Genomic DNA, 19318 nt, shown 5'->3' on the forward strand with positions numbered 1-19318 from the left:
TCTTAATAAGGGACTATCTCCGAATACCTTGTGGCAACGGGTATTGGCTCTCTCCTCAGTTCTCTCTCTTCATCGGGTTGAACCCCTCTCATTGCACCCTCATGTCCATAGATTCCTGAAGGGGGCATCCAATCTCTGCCCTCCTGTTACACACTGGTTCCCCTCCTGGGACTTCCTTACGGAGCTGCCCTTTGAACCCCTGAGGTCAGCGACTTTGCATCACCTCACTTTCAAAACTGCCTTTCTGGTGGCCATAATATTGGCAAGGATGGTGTCAAAACTGGCGGCCCTTTCCATCCGGGCCGACTTGTGTGTCTTCCACCCAGACCGTGTGGTCCTTCACATCGACCCCAACTTTGTTCCGAAGGTGAAATCAGCATTCCATCGCTCTCTGGATCTCACCCTTTCAAATTTCTGCCCAGCTCCATCTCACAGTCTGGAGCGCAAATGACACAAGCTAGACATCAGACGTGCTCTTAAAATCTATATCGCCAAAATGGCTGTCTTCAGATGCAGCGAAGTCCTCTTCGTTTCTTTCCACCCTGCCAACAAGCTTCTCCTTCCATGATTGGACATTGTATCAGGTCTGCCATTGTTCAAACGTACATCACGCATCGTCTCCCTCCTCCACCCAACATTATGGTTCATTCAACGTGTAGCGCAGCCACGTCAGTAGCCTGAGCACGGCAGGCCTCAGTGGAGGAAATCTGCAAGGCAGCAACCTGGGCTACCCCCAATTCCGTTATCAGACATTACAAGGTAGATCAGTATGCATCAGCGGATGCAGGTTTCAGACGGCGAATGCTCCAGCAAGTACTTCTGTCCTCCAGCTCCTAGGCCAGTCTCATGCCCTCCTGGGGACACGCCAACTTTGGTACGTCCCATGCATGACTGCTGTCTCCACCAACTTAGGAGAATGGGACGTTAGTTCTTACTTGATACGCCCCTTCTCTGGGCAGTTGGAGACAGCGATCATCCCCACCCTTGGGATTCTGGCCTACCTTGCAGGCGTGTTCTAGGAGCATGTTGTGTTGAACCTAGAGAGAAAGCGATTGTTCACGCACAGCAGTCTACTAATCTTCATCAAGAAAAGCGGGAGGATGCTCCTCAGAGGCATCCTCCCGATGACGTCACTTGGTAGACTCAGTTCTATTGGTTACTGACTGAGTTAACCCATGCATGACCGCTGTCTCCACCTGCTCAAAGAAGGGGCGTATCAGGTAAGAACCAATGCCCCATTCTAGTGTTCATGATTATTATCAAAAGCAGAAGTATAACATATGCCTGTCTCAAACTGTAGAAGAGGTGGAAAATCTCATTGATTAAAGTTGGTGATTCATTCCTCTGTTGGCTATCCTGTAGTTAGATCAAAAGCAAGTTCTCACTGTTTCTGCATTCCTTTTTTTAATAATTTTTTTTTATTTTCAAAACAAACATCCTTCTTTACATGCTGTAGAAAGTGTATCAGTTGGTTACAAAAAGACTTTCGTGCATCTCTTCCACAGTCAACAAACATAATTCATATTAACTCAAGTATTTTATACATATTGCCATCATCATATCTCCATTTTCATTTGACTATAATTATTTAAACATCCTTCATCATAAAATATACCAAGATTTAATACATAACCACTTACTGGCCTTTCATTTACTATTTCTAAAACCCTCCATTGACACTGAATCCTTATGTCCTATTCTAAACATCCATAATATTTAATAAAAAAAAATTCTAATCCTCCTTTCCAAATCACTGTTTACAATTTACATCCAGTTTCTTTATGTTATACCCATATCTATATGTACGTTGTTATCCTCATCCCTCCTTTATTTAACTATATCCTGTATCATAACATTTCCCCCCAATAATCAAAGCTTTAACTGTACCTAACTTAGTTCTTTTTTTATTAACCTTTATATATAATCCAAAGGGATTTCTAATCTTCCTTTCATGGGTACCATTCAATATTCATATCCAAGTATTACCCATCACGACACTACACATTGTATACAATAGTAACATTATCAATTATTTATTTTATATCTATTGTCACTAAATTCACTAAGTTTGACTAGTTTTAAATTATACTCTTCCATCCATCAACTTGAATTTAGCAAAACAATCTCATATCTTCTGCCATTTGTGGTGTCAATCTTCTAATCATCTCCTTAATCAACTTTGTATGGACTCCTCTTAGCAACTCGTTGCTTATAAAATCTCTCATGTAATCTCGATGTCCTTCTTCTGTTTGTTTAATCAGCTTATCTTTGATTGTCAGTGGTGTTATCAATATTGCTAATAAAATTTCTCTCTTTAAGTCCATACATTTTTTTGTTTTTTCTTCTTCTGTATCTTGCCATCTGGGATAAATTTCCCCTCCATTTAGTTCCTCTTTCAGTATTCCACTCTTTCCATTTTCAGAGACAAACCAATCATCAAAAATATCAGCAAATTTAATTTCTTTATATTCATTTTCCATTTCAATTTTTTGGGATTTAACCACCATGTTTTCCACTTGATAAACTTCCTCAACTTCTTCATCATATTTTGAAGGTCTTCCACCTTCTTCTCTATCCCTTCATATGTATTTGATAGTTTCTGTATTTCTGAGAATATCTTTTCCAGACTTATTTCTTTCTGCTGTTGAAATTGTGCCATTATCTCCAACTAACAAACACAACTGCTCTGGCTTGGAAGGTTAATAAAATTAAGCATAGGTTCACAATAATGTTTTGTTTTCATTTTTTTTTCTGGTTAAAGATATACTTCAAAGGGACATCTGTGTGCTTTCCTTCTTATCACTGTCTATAACCAAGCAGTGAGACCTTGTAGTGCTAAACCAAAATAATCAGTGAGAGAAAAAAGAATGTGTTGTTTCCAATACATAAACCTTCCAGCCTCTGAGTAGCAGTATTATGTTGCAATTTTCCTTGTTTCTTTTTGTATCTTTTTTGTATTTCAAATTTAAAAAGTCTGATTCTTAAATGAGTTAGGAGAATACCCACAGTAATGAAAGAGAAAAATTTTAGTCCATAGGTTACAGAGAATAATAAAAGAAAAAACTAGAAGGAGAAAACATAATCCATTTGTTTTAAAAAGCTTGCATAAATCCCATCCATGAAGATAGCATTTAAAAAGTAAGATAACCTCCTGTCCAAAACCATTCCAAATTTCATTCCACCACTTATTTCTTCTGTTCTTCAATTTAAATTAATTTTAAGTTTTTTAATAGGCAGTCTCTTTTTAATATGGTAAAAGTTCCTCACCATCTGGAAACACTTTCTCTTTCCGTATCCTTCCATTTTGGAGCTGCCCCGACTTCGTCAGCCTTGGCTGGATTTTTTGTCGCTGGCTTGAAGAACTTCTCTTGCATCAACCAGGGACTTCGCGATGTCTCTGAAGTCAGCAAGACAGATTCTTCCTGTTCACCATCTCTTCGTGATGGTTTAGGTCCGAGTGGACCACCCAGCAGCAAAAGTATCAGCTGCGGTCTCAGAACATCGAGACAGCACATCCATATCGTCGTGATGTTGGATCCTCCACCTTTACTGTTTCTGCATTCCTATTGTGTTCTCAGCATGAAAATGATGTTTGCATCATTTGCTTTTTTGTGTGAAATTTTGTTATTGTTTTAGTTAAAAAAAACAAGAAAAAAAATAATCTTTCGTTACATCTTGTTGAAAGCGTATTGATTGGTTACAAATATATTCCATAAATTTCTTACAGTCCTTACATATACTTCATTCAAATCATGTTGTACATTTTAAGTCAAGAAAGAAAAGTTATATATTTTACTATCCCTGTACCATAATTCTCATTTGGTTACCATTGTTTAAACATGTTTTTATCTAGAATCATTTATATTAGAAGATACAACCACCTACTGGCATTCATTTGCAATTTCAATAGATCTCCAATACCATTGCACCTTTATGACATGTTCTAAATTAATTCGGTTAAGTAGGATATCCAAACATTTCCCCCCACCCGTAACACACCTGTATGTATTGTTAAATATTGTCCATTAACATTTCATTGTTATTATTGTAGTTAACTAAAGGTTATTTACTGATTATCTCACCTTTCCTCTCCAGGCCCACACAATATTATGACTTTATAACCGTCTTTAAACAATGATTTATTAATAAGATTTATAGGACTTTTCCCTCAATCCCAAATTAGTTAATTACATGCTAAGAAAATAAACATTAGACATCTAAGACAATCTAAGAAATATTAACATTTCTACTTGACAATCACCCAGAATGTATATTAGCATTTCTGTGGCCTGGTTATTTATCCTAATTAGGGTTATTATTTCTCTATTAATATCATAGTAAATTTATGTTAATGGATAAACATTCAATGGTAATTTAAAACAGTCTATAAGGTACTAAAATCTCTACTTAATAATCATCAAAAATTAACTAGCTTTTTTTCCACCAATTGGCATTCTTAACTAGTATCTTTCCAGTAAAAAATAGTCTTTCATCTCTCGCCAGTTGTGTCAATTCTATATCCAGAACCTTTCCAGGGTTTAAGACTTCTCTCCGCACATTGAAGCTTAAACAATCTCTCATGTGGTTTTGTTGCCCTTGAGTTGTTATTAATGTAAGCTTAACTTTAATTGTCAGGTTTGTTTCTGAATAGATTTGTCTTATTAACTCCATCTTTTTCGCTCTTTCTTTTTCTCCTACATCTTGGAGTTTGGGGTGGAACACCAAATTATCAAAGTCAATTTTCCAGCTTCCCTTCTTTCCACTTTCACTCACATTTACTCCATTTATAAGTTCATCTGAGTTCTTATCTTTTTTTCTGTATTTTCATTCACTTTAATTTCTGGGGCTATAACCCCATCATCTTTTTTTGTAATATCCCATAGTCTGTTCCATTTCTTGTCAAATCTCTCAAGTCCTTCTGAGATGTTTTAAAGTCCAGCCAAAATGTTTTGAATTAACAAGTTTTCTTCATCTGAGTATTGCTCCATTTTTTAGAGTAAGGAAAAATATAGAGAAAGAGCAAGAAGAAGAATTTGATACTATCTGCCACTTTAGGCTTTCACAGATTTTGAAGAATATGTCTATTTTTATTTTAGACAAAAGTTCTTTTATGGTTTTCAAAGAAGAAGGATTTTAAAATTTTTCTTTCCTTTTCCAATTCTTGTCAAAATATTTTCCACACTATTTGTGACCTTTGGTCTTTATTAGGTTTCAAAGAGATGTTCCAAACCCTTTTGTTGCACAGTCAGTATAGTCAGATAAGAGTGAACAAAGAAAACATTGCTACAAAAGCAAAGGAAAAAAAGCTTCAGACTTGGGCTCCAAGTGGCAGATTCGATTCTTTTAAAACTTCTTTCCTTAAGTATCTCCAATATAATACTGCAACAAGTAGAAGAAGAAATTTATTAAAGTAAAAAGAGTTTTAGTTTAAGCCAAAAAGGTTAAAGTAGTAAAGGGAAATAGGGAAAAAAATATCCCTTCACCTCAAGTGGAAAAAACGGAAGCGTTGCAATCACTCAATCCACAAAAGATTACAATCAAGAGCAAAAAACTTTCTAAGGCAGTCCAATAGGGGTTAAATATGCTACTTTGTTCTTGCTTAATGGACTAATGAAGCTTAAGAAGAAGAAAAAAACCTCACCAGGCAGAAACACTTTCATTCTCTCTTCCTGGAGCCATCTCCAACTATGTCAGCCAGGGGGGGGATGCCTGTTTGCCGCCAGTTGGAAGCACTTCCCTTGGGTCGATCAGGGACTTTGCGATGTCCCTGCGACCAGCAAGGTCTTTTCTTCCCAGTCACCATCTCTTTGGGATGGTTTAGGTCCTGCCGGACCGTCCAGGGGCAAAAGTGTCATCAGTGGATTCGGACAGCTGAATCCGCTCAATGTATCGTTGCAATGTTGGCTCCTCATCATCATTTGCTTTTTAAACATGGAAACAGCCTTCTCTTTTTATCTATATTTTGAATACATTAGAGATAACTGAGAAATGCTTCTGCTACAGAACTTACATTTTCTCCATAGTAAATGTAACATATTTATTATTTGTAAAGTATGAAATCATTTGAAAATAAGTTCCTTGAGGGGCAGACTTTCCCATGTTAACTTGCTTGCATTCTCAGGTCAATAAGAAGTCTTTTTTCCCCTTTCTTTTCAAACTGCTGTATGAATTGAAAGAAGTAAAAGGCACTTTCAGGAATGCATCCATATTTACAGAGTGTCTTGCTATGAACTCTTCACTGCTAATTGTTATGGGAGTCCTACAGATGAAATGATTTGTCCATTTTTTCCTTCAAATGAATGGTAAAAAGCAAAATCAATTCATTTTTTTCACCTCAAGCACAAAGTCCAGAAGCGATTTCCAAGTAGAAACAAAAGTAATTGTGTTTTTCTTTCTTTCATGAAAGTAGTCATTTTAGCCATCTCTGCTAACTTCACCAACTTTTGCAGCTATTCATCCATTGTGGGAATCAAAGTTTGGAACTTTTATGGTGGCAGCAAGATTACTTACTGCCATCAATATAAAGGTTGACTCAGCCTTCCCAAGGTTTACTCAACCTTCCTTCCTTCCGAGGTGGGACCCAAATTGTTGAGGGCAATATGCTGACTTCGTAGTGATGGCTGTAAAGCACTATAAAGGGGTATATAAATCTAAGTGCTATTGCTACTTTAATGCACAAAAAAGGAAGGACATTTTGCCTCTTTCATTGTAAACAAACATATTAGGACCAGGGGTGGGTTTCAAAAATTTTTACTACCAGTTTGGTGCGCATGGCTAGAAGGGAGGCATGTGACTGAATGGGCATGGCCAACTTGACGTCACTCACGCACACACAGCTACATGACCCCCCCCCCTCACCAAGCCATGCCCACTGAAACGGTGGTTCAGGAGGCTGGGGAAAGGCAAAAATGCCTTCATTTTTGTGAAAAACAGCCTATCTCTGGGACTTATCTGGGATTGGCATGCACACACCATTAAAAAATGAAACAAAATTACATTTGTTTCAATGAAGATTGTTCTGCGCATCTGCAGAACAGAAAATAAAGATGGCAGCATCCAGGATAGAACTTGTACAGTCATGTGTCCAGCCGAGTTACTACCTATTCAGCCGAACCGGTCTGAACAGGTAGGAACCCACCTCTGATTAGCACCCAAATCAAAAATTTTGTTTAGTAGAAATCCTGTGTCAACAGGATTTTTCAATCAAACAAAAAGTATTAACTATGATACTTCTTTATTACCACTTGGTTCATTCCAGTTTCTTTTTGACATATCATTTCTAGGCTGAAAAAATCCACATGGCCATTAGAAAGCAGCCAAAATACTAGAAAATTCACATGCTTGTTTTCAGTCTAGTGTTAGTCTGCATACATACAAAAGATATGGCACACCTCTTTTTAGGAAACTCAGTTCTTTGGTGATCTTCTGTTTTGACATCTTATTTCTCTTATCTTTAATTGGTTTTGCTTGTGTTTAATTGGATTCCCCTTGTGTTTCATCAAGCCTAAAAGAAAGTTACTTACAGGCCTTCAGGAAATTATATAATTTTAGATTTTCAGGTAAAAAGTTCTGAATTGATGCAGCCATTGCTCATTATATAGATAGTACTCTGAAAATAGCACCTTCTAAACTAATAGCGTTACTGGAGATGGAAAGTTATTTTGCATATATACAGCAAGGGTAGTTCACTTATTCTATATTCATAAGTCCCTCCATTCAGCCTCACATTCAAAAGCGATTTGTGAACTGACATTTTTGATAAATTAAACCCTGGATTGTATTACTTTAACACCTGCAGGATCCCTATTTTATCTGGAGATAGCTGAGATTTAATGACCAGCATCAAGGTCAAGGTAAATATGAAGAATCATACCCTAACAAGCCCTGCAAAAACATAACTTAGTTCAAGGACTAGAACCAGATATTTACAGCTCAGTCAGAAACTGGGGGAAAAAAACCTCTTTTGGGTGGCAATGTAAAAACCTAATGGAAGAGAAGAAACATAAACAAAATTGCCATTAAGAAAATACAGTCACTTGTCCTTCATTGGTTTAGTCTATTCACTAGAGATTTATATCAAATATTTTCTAATTGTTTTCCAGTCTGTTTTGTAGTTTGTTCACCAGACTTAACAGTATCAAAGAGCAAGCTTGGAGCAATTATGTTGATAGGTTTTTTTTGTCTCAGAATTCTGTACCAAGGGTTTAACAGAATGCCAGCCTTATCACTCTTTCTCCCACTAATATTATTTTCCTAATAATCGGTCAGATTCTGCAGATCTCTGGATAAACTATTCTAATAGGCCTACCAAAACCAACCACTTGCAGAAAATAATGGCAACTTTCAACCCAAAGCTCATCAAGAAAGTGGTTGTCTTACAAGAAAGAAATGGGCATGGTATCCAAATTAAGCCTATTATCCAAGTTATTGGGGATCCTTCCTGTAGAGAAATTTACTCAGCACCTATACAGCTTGGATAGTATTTTTTCTTGTTTATCTTTTGTTTTACCCTTTGCAGTACTAAACCATTTGTGTATTCCTAAATGGGATGCTTTATCTTATATTTGAATATTTAGTTGTCTGGCATTCATTTTGCTTTTTGTTTGTGCACATAAATGAAGAGTACTTTTCCCTTCATCTTTCTGGCTCAACATTTACTTGGGCAAAGGCACACTGAGTTGAATGAAATGCTGGCTTTTCCAGCTAATACACCTATTGCACCTATTGCACACAACATGACTCTGAGTAGCATGAAGTAAAAAAGAAAACATAAAAGCCAACAATCAAAAAAACATTTTAGAATTAAGAATACCAATCAGTATTTCTAGTAACAGAATAAAAGATAAATTGTTATAGACAATGAAGCCTTTTTGCTAATTTATCTCTTCCTTGAGATCCCTATACCTGTTAACATAATCATGTTTTAAGGGACTTCTGGAAGGATGAGAAGGATGGTGTCACAGCCCCTTCACATAATAACCAAGAAAGAAATCACTCAACTCCATGTTTCAGAATTAATTGTACTTTTACTGATTATAACCGATGAGAAGCAAAGCAAAGCTGGATCTGAGTAAAAGAGCATGAAAGCAATAGATATCAATACATGATTCGTTCCCCTCCCCTTGGTACCCCAGTCCACAGTCCAATCATATATCACCACAACTGTCAGGTGGGAAACATCTTCAAACATCATCATCAGGTTGGAATGCTGGACAGTTGGCCTTGGCGGGAAACTCCCCTCCTTCCACATGCACAAATGGATGGTGAGAACAACTCCCAAATAAAACTCCCCTCCCAAACAGTCCTCCTGCACAGATCATTTCCCCCACCCAAATACCATGCCCTCTCTCCCCATTTCAATGGCATCTGAAAAGCAAGCAGCAAAACAGAGGCTGACAGATGGAGCCATTTTCACTTCAGGAGGAATGTTGTTTTACAGGGGTGGGGGTGCCACAGCAGGAAAAGACTGTTTCCTGGATCCTGCCAGGTGTAACTCTTTTGCAGATAAAATCCACATGATTCCTTTTCGACCAGACTTGATGAGATTGGGTTGATGTAATCAGCTAGAGGCAGTCCTTCAAATAATCTGGCTCCATGCCATGAAGGGCTGTAAAGGTCAAAGCCACCTTTAATTGAACCCAGGGGCAAACTGGCAAACTGCCCTTGCTGATAGAGGTTTAACATGCTGGTCTAAGTGCCTACACTGTTACATTTTGTACCAGCTGAAGCTTCTGAATATTCTTCATGGGCTACTTCAAGTAGATCAGTGATGGGTCGCAGGTGGTACACCCCGGTATGGTACCAGGGCATATCAGAGCCAAGCTCCTTACCGATCTTTTAAGTCTTCAACACTTCCATGCATGGTGCATACAGCGGCTATGCGATGCTCCACTGAGCAGCTGGAGCATCGTGGAGGCTCATGGAGGCGCTAAAACACATGCGTGTGCTGCGCAGGTTCATGTGGACGCCGCCAGGCCTGTTCCAACTGTACTGGTTGGAACAGGATCCGGAACCCACCGCTGAAGTATATCATATTGTAATAATCTGTCTGGGAAATGATCAGATGAATGATTATGAGCTAAGTCTCCAAATCCAGGAATGGGCATAATTTGGTACATAACAAGACCTGCTAGCCAGTACTGCCATCTACTTTTCAAGCAGTAATCACAAGTCTTGTGTACTTTGTCCTGGTAAACAATACTCCAAGACTGTGTACCATGACTGTTTGGGGCAGCGCAACTTACCCAATATCAAGAGAGCATGTTTCCTGAACCAGAGGACTTATAGCCATTCAGTCTTGAAAGAATTCAATAGAAGTCTGTTCTAACCTTCAGCCACCTGGATAGGTGTCATGGTGAGCTCAGGCTCAATTAGGAGACTAATAATGACAAGTAAACTGTACTACTTTTGACACATAAGTTACCACCTTTCTGATCTGATTTCAACTGCTACACTCTAAGAGTTAACACTTTTCTCTAAACACTAATGTTGTTTATCTATAATAGCCTGTCCTTATTATCTATAAAGGAATGCTTCAACTATTTTTCAACTTGAATATAGCACATATGCCAGCAGCCTGGGTGCAAGAAGAAACTGTTTTGATTGCTTTTATGAACTTATCTAGAATGATTCCCAACACATCGAGCTTTATGACGTGTTATCTGCAAGAAGTGATCTCCAATTCAGTCTTACAATTTTTTTCTAATTTGAAGATTCCTTATTGCATTCAGTTGTCTTCAAGTTAAAAATTACATTAAAAGTCAGAATGGCGCTGGTAACAGGCTGAAGGCTAACAGTTCCTGGATCAGGAAAATGAAAACAATGAAGAACCAAGAGACTAAATATGCAGAGTTAAAGAGATGATTTGTTTTAAATGTATTTTTCTTCATAAAACTCAGTTACTTACAGGAAAAACATATTCTAAAGATGAAAAAGACATGGGCATGATGAGCCTGTCTTCTCCTTGTCTCCAAAATACTATAGTGGACTTTTGGGGATAATTTAATATTTAGATTCAGTTGGTGTTTTTAGAGTTTAACTTAATGGAGAATTTTGGATACTGCTTTTCTTTGGAATAATTGGTTCAGTTTTTCTAAAGCTCTAATCCAGAAAAAGCAAAAAATTCTTTCACTGAAGGTATACTTACTCTCAAGGAGTTGCATGCTGGCCATTTCTCTAGATGTTGTTAATTTCTTAAGGAGGGGCAGTGTCCTTTGGGGGGGGAGTGCAGGGGAGGGTTCCTCCCGGATCGCCCCGGTTCGTGCGAACCGGATGGTTGGTGAACCCGAAAGTAATTAACTTCCAGGAATGCCAGCACCGCTCCTGGCCCCTATCGTTGCAAAGCGCACTTGCCGACAAGGCAGCATGACCCGCTTGGCATGTAGAAACAGCAAAAGAAGGAACAGGAGAGGAGTTCCAAGCCAGGCTTTTCAAATAGCCAAACTCCTCTCCTGTCCTTTTCTTTTGCTCTTTGAACAAGCTGTGTGGGTTGCACTCCTGGTTCTAAGGATTTCCACCCCCCCCCCCCAAAAAAAGACTGGCTGGCCATCTCTCCAGATCTTGTGGCTTTTCAGGATTTTCTTTTTAAAAAACGCCTCTCCGGGTGATCTTGAAAACCTGCAAGGTTGCTTTGGAAGGGGACAGATGGGCAGCATTTTCCCCTGACCCCTTCCTGGGTGCCTGCAGCCTCGGAGCCTGCAGCCTTAAAGCAAGCTTTTCCACAGTAAAGAAAATCTCTTTACATAGATAGTTTTATTTTCCATTTTCATTTTCTTACAGTCACACATATACTGTACAGAACCGGGGCCATATAACATTAAACAATAGGGCTTCCGGGGTGGGACTTTGCCGTTGGCGGTGGCTTAATTGAGCTGCTCCCAGATTTCTGGCTCGTTATCTACTTAAACACCCAGTAGATATCTGATTCTTCAGGCAAGAAGATTCCAGAGAGAGGCCCAGCTGGTAAGAGCTTTCTTTGAAGTTTGCAGCTTTTTTTTTTGCTGCGAACAGAAGGGGGGAGATAACCAAAGCTGAGTCATACCTCCGGCCAGAAACCTCGGCTGTCTTCACAGCACAAGGCAAAGAAACCCCTCTTAGGTCAATTTCTGAAACTATTTTATCTGAAACTAATACAAGCAGAGCCCGTGCCTGAGAACTTTATTTGCTTTTTCTAGGAAAAATCCTAGCTTCAGTGTTATAAAGCTTCCTTTGTGTAACTGCTTCCAAGATGGCGATTCTCTAGCCTTCGCATTTGCAATAATGGTATATCCCTAATTCCTTGGCAAAGAATCAAACGAATAGCCTCTCACAAACTAATTAGCTCCACTTCTTTGAAGATTCTTTCTTATCAAACTCAAAAAGTTTTCAAAGACTCTTTGCTAATATAGAGACATTCCAAACAGAGGTTTTTTTGTTTTTTTTTTGCTCAACTGTTTTGGTGTAATGCCAGTCTTTTGAAACTTTCCGTAAACTCTCTGCAAAAAGGGAGGAATTTTTCTCTTTTTTTTGCAAGCTGCACAGCGGGCTAGCAAAATTTGATTAAGTGCTTAAAGCAAAGACATAATGGCATCAAAATTTAATCCTGCGAAATTACCTCCTAGAGCCACGTCCCCCATACCTGGCACAAAGTTGCAGCCCCCACCCTCTATGCCCCCTAGTGGAGATGTACCAACGAAAGAATTCTTTTTGGAAATGTTCAGAGAATCTAGAGAACAGAATTTAGAAACTTTCAGAGAATTCAGAGATGAAATAAGGAATGAGATAAAAGTCTTATATGATAAGTTTGATACTAAGATCACCAAAATGAATGATGACATGATGGGAATTATAAACGTACTGACAGAATATGTTTCTGGAATGGAAGATAACTTAGAGGTTCTTAATGAAGCTAAAACTAACTTGACATCTAAAACTGAAGTGGTGGAAGAAAAAGTTGAAAATGCTGAAAAACAAATTATTATGATACAGTATAAACATATGGAGCTTGCATTAAGAGTCAGGGGGCTGCGCGAAGAGAAACAGGAGAACTTAAAGCAGATGTTTTCAGAGGCTTTTGACTGTCTGGTGGGAAGACCGGGATCCAATTTTGATTGGCAGATCGACAAAATTTATCGCGTTAATTCTTGGGCAGCAAAACAGAAGCAACTCCCCCAAAATGTGGTAATATACTTTGTTACAAGAGAGTTCAGAAACATGATACTACAAGAGTCCTATAATACCAGGCTTCAAATTGGCGGACAGGATTTGATTGTCTTGAAAGAAATACCACCTCAAATGCTAAGAGCCAGAAGAGATTATGCTTTTCTGGTGGAAGAGCTCAGAAAGCGTCAGATACAGTATAGATGGGATGTCCCATTTGGTATCATAGTTACATTTGACAAGCAAAGATATCGTCTCAACTCTGTATGGAAAGCTCGAGATTTCTATCATAAGATTCTGAAGGTGGGACACCCTGAATCATCGGGATATGGAGAAAGACCACGAGAAGGACAAGATAAACAGCAAACCACACAACTACCAGACAAAATGCACCATCTCCCCCTCCCGGAAGGGCAAGGGGTCGGGGAACAAAGACCTAACCGTACGACTACTTGACAAATGGAAAAACAAGCTACAACGCAACAATCTCAACAATCACTGGCCATTGATCAAGGAGTCACAGCAACAAGCTCAGAAGCCATGGGAGGAGCCAGACCAAAGGTTAGACAGGCCATGCGGGAGGCTCTAAAAAAGCTTCAGGCAACCAAAAATGACAACTAAGATTCTGACATGGAATCTTAACGGACTGAACTCTCCACAGAAGAGAAAGAAAATATTTCATTATCTCAAACAGTTTAAGAATGATATAATTTGTTTGCAAGAAACTCACATCAAATCAACTGATCAAAAATATTTGTTTAACCCCAAACTTGGTCAACATTTGCTACGGAAAAGAAAAATGGCATAGTTGTATACTTAAGAAAAGACATTAAAGCCGAGCTGATTGAAGCAGATCCCTTTGGAAGATATATCGCACTAGACTTAATCTAAGAAGGGAAAAAGACATTACTTTTGGGAATTTATGCTCCTAATCAACAACAAGATGGATTTTATAGAAATCTCCATGATAAATTAGTACAGTGGGACTTTAAGTCCTGTATACTATTGGGTGACTGGAATGGTGTGATTGACACTAAAAGAGATAAGAAGACATCTCGCCCGAACACTAAATTCCGAGCTAAGTTACCCAAATCTTTTTTTGACATGATGGACGATTTCGAATTGCGAGATGTTTGGCGCGAAAGGAATGCAGAGGAATATGACTTCACCTTTTTTTCTGATAGACATCAATCTCTTTCAAGGATTGATTTTATATTAATTACTAATGATTTACTTTCTAGGGTGAAGAAGACAAAGATTGCAACGAGAGTTCTTTCAGATCATAACCCAGTTTGGATGGAACTGGGAAGGGTAGTGCAGGCAAGAAGGTCTTGGAGGTTGAATGAAAATTTATTTAGATATGAAAAGTACATTAATGATTGTAAAAAATTGTTATCTGAATACTTTGTTCTCAACATGAATAAGGGTACACCTATGGAATTTGTATGGGATGCAAGCAAAGCGTATATGAGAGGAGTACTGATTTATATAAACAAAATACATAGACACAAACAAGGGCAAAAACGAAAAGAATTGGAAGAGGAAATTAAAGGGAAAGAGTTGGAATTAACACTGAATCCAGGCGATATAAAGGCTAAGGAAGCAATCTCCATATTAAAATCCCAATTTGATATGCTGATCTCTGACCAGGTAGCCACCACTTTATTATATGCAAAACACAACACTTTCTGCAACGCAAATAAACCCGGCAGGTGGTTGGCTTATCAGATTAGGAAAAAAAGAAAAACTCGACATGTATCCAAATTGCGCTACAGAGGGAAGGAGGTGTTTCAACAGGAAGAGATCCAAAAGGCATTTCGGGAATTTTTTACAGAACTGTACAAAGGGGACAAAATTAGGGGTTTAGACATAGATAAATACTTAGATAAAGAGAAAATCCCCCTAGTTAGAGAAGAATACAGGCAAAAGTTGAACCAACCAATAACCTCTGGGGAAATCCTGCTGGTAATCAAACAATTAAAGTTAGGGAAAGCACCAGGTACAGATGGCCTAACAGCGGTTTATTATAAAAACTTACAGTTAGAAATGGTAGAACCTCTTAAAGAATTATTTAATAAAATTCAATTGGAAGGTAAAGTGCCCCCATCATGGAAGACAGCGTTTATATCATTGATACCCAAAGAAGATCAAGATATTACTCAGCCAAAAAATTATAGACCTATTTCATTACTTAATGTAGATTATAAAACTTTTACTAAAATATTAGCAAATAGGTTAATGGTGGTTATTCAACAATTGATACATACCGACCAAACAGGTTTTATACAGGGGAGACAGATGAAGAGCAATGTTAGATTAATCATTAATGCTTTAGAATATTTGGGAAAGAACAATCAAATCCCTGCCGCATTTATATTTTTGGATGCTGAGAAGGCCTTTGATCGAGTTAATTGGCAATTCCTGTTGAAGATATTGCAAAAAATGCAGATAGGAGATGGCTTTTTACGGTCAATTGGTGCAATATATCAGCAGCAAACAGCCCAAATCATAGTCAATGGAAGTTTAACAGACTCTTTTCAAATCGAAAAAGGTACAAGACAGGGCTGTCCTTTGTCCCCACTATTGTTCATTATAACTTTGGAAGTATTGTTGAATAAGATACGGGGCTTGGATGGTCTAAAAGGGATCAAGATTAGACAGCAAGAATATAGAGTCCGCGCCTTTGCGGATGATTTGGTCATAATATTGGAACAACCGCAGGAATCCAGTACGGTTTTAATGAATATGATTAATCAATATGGTCAAGTCTCTGGCTTTAAAATAAATTTAGGAAAAACTAAACTATTAGCTATAAATATGAATACTAAACAAAAGGAAGAATTAGGAGTGATGTTAGGATGTGAGGTAGTTAAAAAAGTTAAATATCTTGGAGTTAATATTTTAACTTCAAATGGGAAATTATATAAGCATAATTATGAACCACTTTGGCATAGTATACAGATGGAGATGAAAAGGTGGGAGAAATTGCATTTATCTTTGCTGGGTAGGATAGCGGCAGTGAAAATGAACATCTTACCAAAATTTTTATTTCTTTTTCAAATGTTACCAATACTTAAAAGAGATGAGAATCTTTTAGAATGGCAGAAGGGTATCAACAAATTTGTATGGGCAGGAAAGAAGCCGAGGGTAAAGATGAAAATAATGCAAGATGTACATGAAAGAGGAGGATTGAAATTACCTAACTTAAAATTATATTATGATGCAGTGGCATTATCTGCAATCAGTGACTGGACCCATTTAACCAATGATAGAATATTGAATATCGAGGGACATGATTTGGTATATGGTTGGCATGCTTATTTGTTATTTAACAAAAAATTGGATAAGAATTTTAAAAATCATATTTTAAGAAATGCTTTATTGCGGGTCTGGAAAAAATATCAATACAAACTAAACGATAAGTTGCCCATGTGGGCAATTCCTAGACATGCAATTCAAAATATAAATATAGAACAAAAACACGATAGAACCACTTACAGACAACTTCTTACTTCAGAAAGGGGGGTGTTACAATTAAAATCTCTAGAGGTACTTAAAGAGGAGAAGGTAGTTCAAACGTGGTTTCAGTATGGCCAATTGCAGGCTAGGTGGAAAATAGATAAAAAAACTGGCTTTGTAGAAGCTGAGGATAATTTGTTTAAACAAATAAGAGATCAAAGCTTAATGCATATAAAGAGGATATATAATGTACTAATACAGATGGATTCCGAAACGGAACTGATTAAAGACTGTATGATAAAATGGGCTCAGAATATTGAGGAACCAATAATGCTGGACACATGGGAAAGAATATGGGTAAGAAATGCGAAATTTACACAAGCACAAAATCTGAGAGAAAATTTTTATAAGATGTTTTATAGATGCCATTTAGATCCCAAAAAGCTTGCTTCTATGTATCCGAATGTACAGCCTAAATGTTGGAGATGTGGTTCTCTTGACGCTACATATTTTCATATATGGTGGACATGTCGTAAGGTTAAGGCATTTTGGATAAAAATATGGTGGATCCTGCAAAATATCTTCAAAAGAAGGATAAAATTCACCCCTCAGTTGTTTTTACTAGGTATATGTACTGACTTTACAGCGGTAGAGATTAACTTGGTTCTGTACTTAATAACGGCAGCAAGACTGTTGGTGGCGCAATACTGGAAGAAGAAAGACGTGCCTACAACTCAAGAATGGACTTTGAAAGTTATAAACTTAGCCGAAATGGCAAAAATTTCAGCATATCTTAAAGAACATTCAAACGAGAGATATAAACGAGACTGGAAAAAAATGGATTGATTATACACAAAGCAAATATGGGACTAAGAAACTCCAGATAGCCTATGCTTAAGATTAGCAATAACTTAAACTGTTTAAAGTTTGGGTAACAGTAAGAAGCTGAGTTCAACGTAGAGATCTTATCGACCTTTTTTTTTCTGCTTTGTTTTAAGACATTTTAGACTGTGTTTGCTAAAAAGTTATACCGTGTACGGGCTCTGGGAAGTCGGGGGGAGGGAAGGGAGGTGGGGTTCTAGGGGGAGGGGGGAGGGGGGAATATAACAATATGTGTTAGATCTTAAAGCACATGATAAAGAGCCGAGGTGGCGCAGTGGTTAGAGTGCAGTACTACAGGCCACTTTAGCTGACTGTTATCTGCAGTTCAGCGGTTCTAATCTCACCGGCTCAAGGTTGACTCAGCCTTCCGAGGTGGGTGAAATGAGGACCCAGACTGTGGGGGCGATATGCTGACTCTGTAAACCGCTTAGAGAGGGCTGAAAGCCCTATGAAGTGGTATATAAGTCTAACTGCTATTGCTATTGCTATTGCTATTGCTATTGCTATTGCTATGATTGCACTTGTATACTGTGGCTTTTTAATGTTAGTGTAAAAATAGGACAAGCTAAACATATTGGTAGACAATAGAGGTACACCGAAGGGAGGAGTAGAGCGAAAGAAGAAGGAGGGGTGGAGAGGGTGGGAGAGAGGATTGGAGGCAGGAGGAGAAGGAAGGGAGGGAATGTATTGGGAGAGAGGAGTGATAGAGGGGGAGGGGAAGTAGGAAGTAGAGGGGTATGTTGGAAGGAAGAATGAAAGTTGGAGGGGGGTGAAAGAGGATGTATGGTGGGTCAAGGTGGTATATTGGGTTTGTATTTTGGGGGGTATTGTCTATAAAAGCGAGGGCTGTGTTTATTATTCAATGTTATATGCCCCGGTTATGCACAGTATACATGTGATTGTATGGAATGAAATGGAAATGGAAATAAACGTATTTTCAAATGAAAAAAAAAGGGAAAAAAAGAAAAAAAAGAAAAGAAAAAACATTAAACAATAAACACAGCCATTCCTCTTGTCAATAATACCCCCAAAATAGAAACCCAATGTACCTCTTCGACCCTTCATACACCCTTTCTTTCGCCCCCTTCCAACTTTCCGTCTTCCCACCATCATTCCCCTCTACCCTACTTCCCCTCCCCCTCTACCACGCCTCTCTCCCAATACACTCCCTCCCTTCCTTCTCACCCTCCCTCCAATCCTCTCTCCCACCCTCTCTACCCCTCTTTCTTCCTTCCCTCTACTCCTCCCTTCGGTGTATTTCTACTATCTATTAATATATTCAGCTTGTCCTATTTTTACACTGGAATTAAAGAGCAACAGTATACAAGTGCAATCGTGTTACTTTAGTATCTAGCACATACTATATATCCCCCTCCCCCCTCCCCCTAAGACCCCACCTCCCTCCCCCCCAACTTCCCAGAGCCCGTACACAGTGTAGCTTTTTAACAAACACAGTCTAAAATATATTAAGGCAAAGGAAATTTAAAAAAAAAGAAAGTCAATAACATCTCTGCTTTGAACTCAGCTTCTTGCTGTTGCACAAACTTTAAGCAGTTTAAATTATTCCTAATCTTAAACATAGGCTATCTGGAATTTCTTAGTCCCGTATTTGTTTTGTGTATAGTCAATCCATTTTTTCCAGTCTCGTTTATATCTCTCATTTGAGTGGTCTTTAAGATATGCCGATATTTTAGCCATCTCGGCTAGGTTTGTAACTTTCAATGTCCATTCTTGAGTTGTAGGCAAGTCTTCCTTCTTCCAGTATTGCGCCACCAACAGTCTTGCTGCCGTTATTAGGTGCAGAACCAAGATGGGCTCTACCGTAAAGTCAGTACATATA

Source organism: Thamnophis sirtalis, unplaced genomic scaffold (genome assembly GCF_051295495.1).
Source record: "Thamnophis sirtalis isolate CommonGarterSnake01/CBP01778 unplaced genomic scaffold, rThaSir2_p1.2 scaffold_4, whole genome shotgun sequence".
NCBI lineage: Eukaryota > Metazoa > Chordata > Lepidosauria > Squamata > Natricidae > Thamnophis > Thamnophis sirtalis.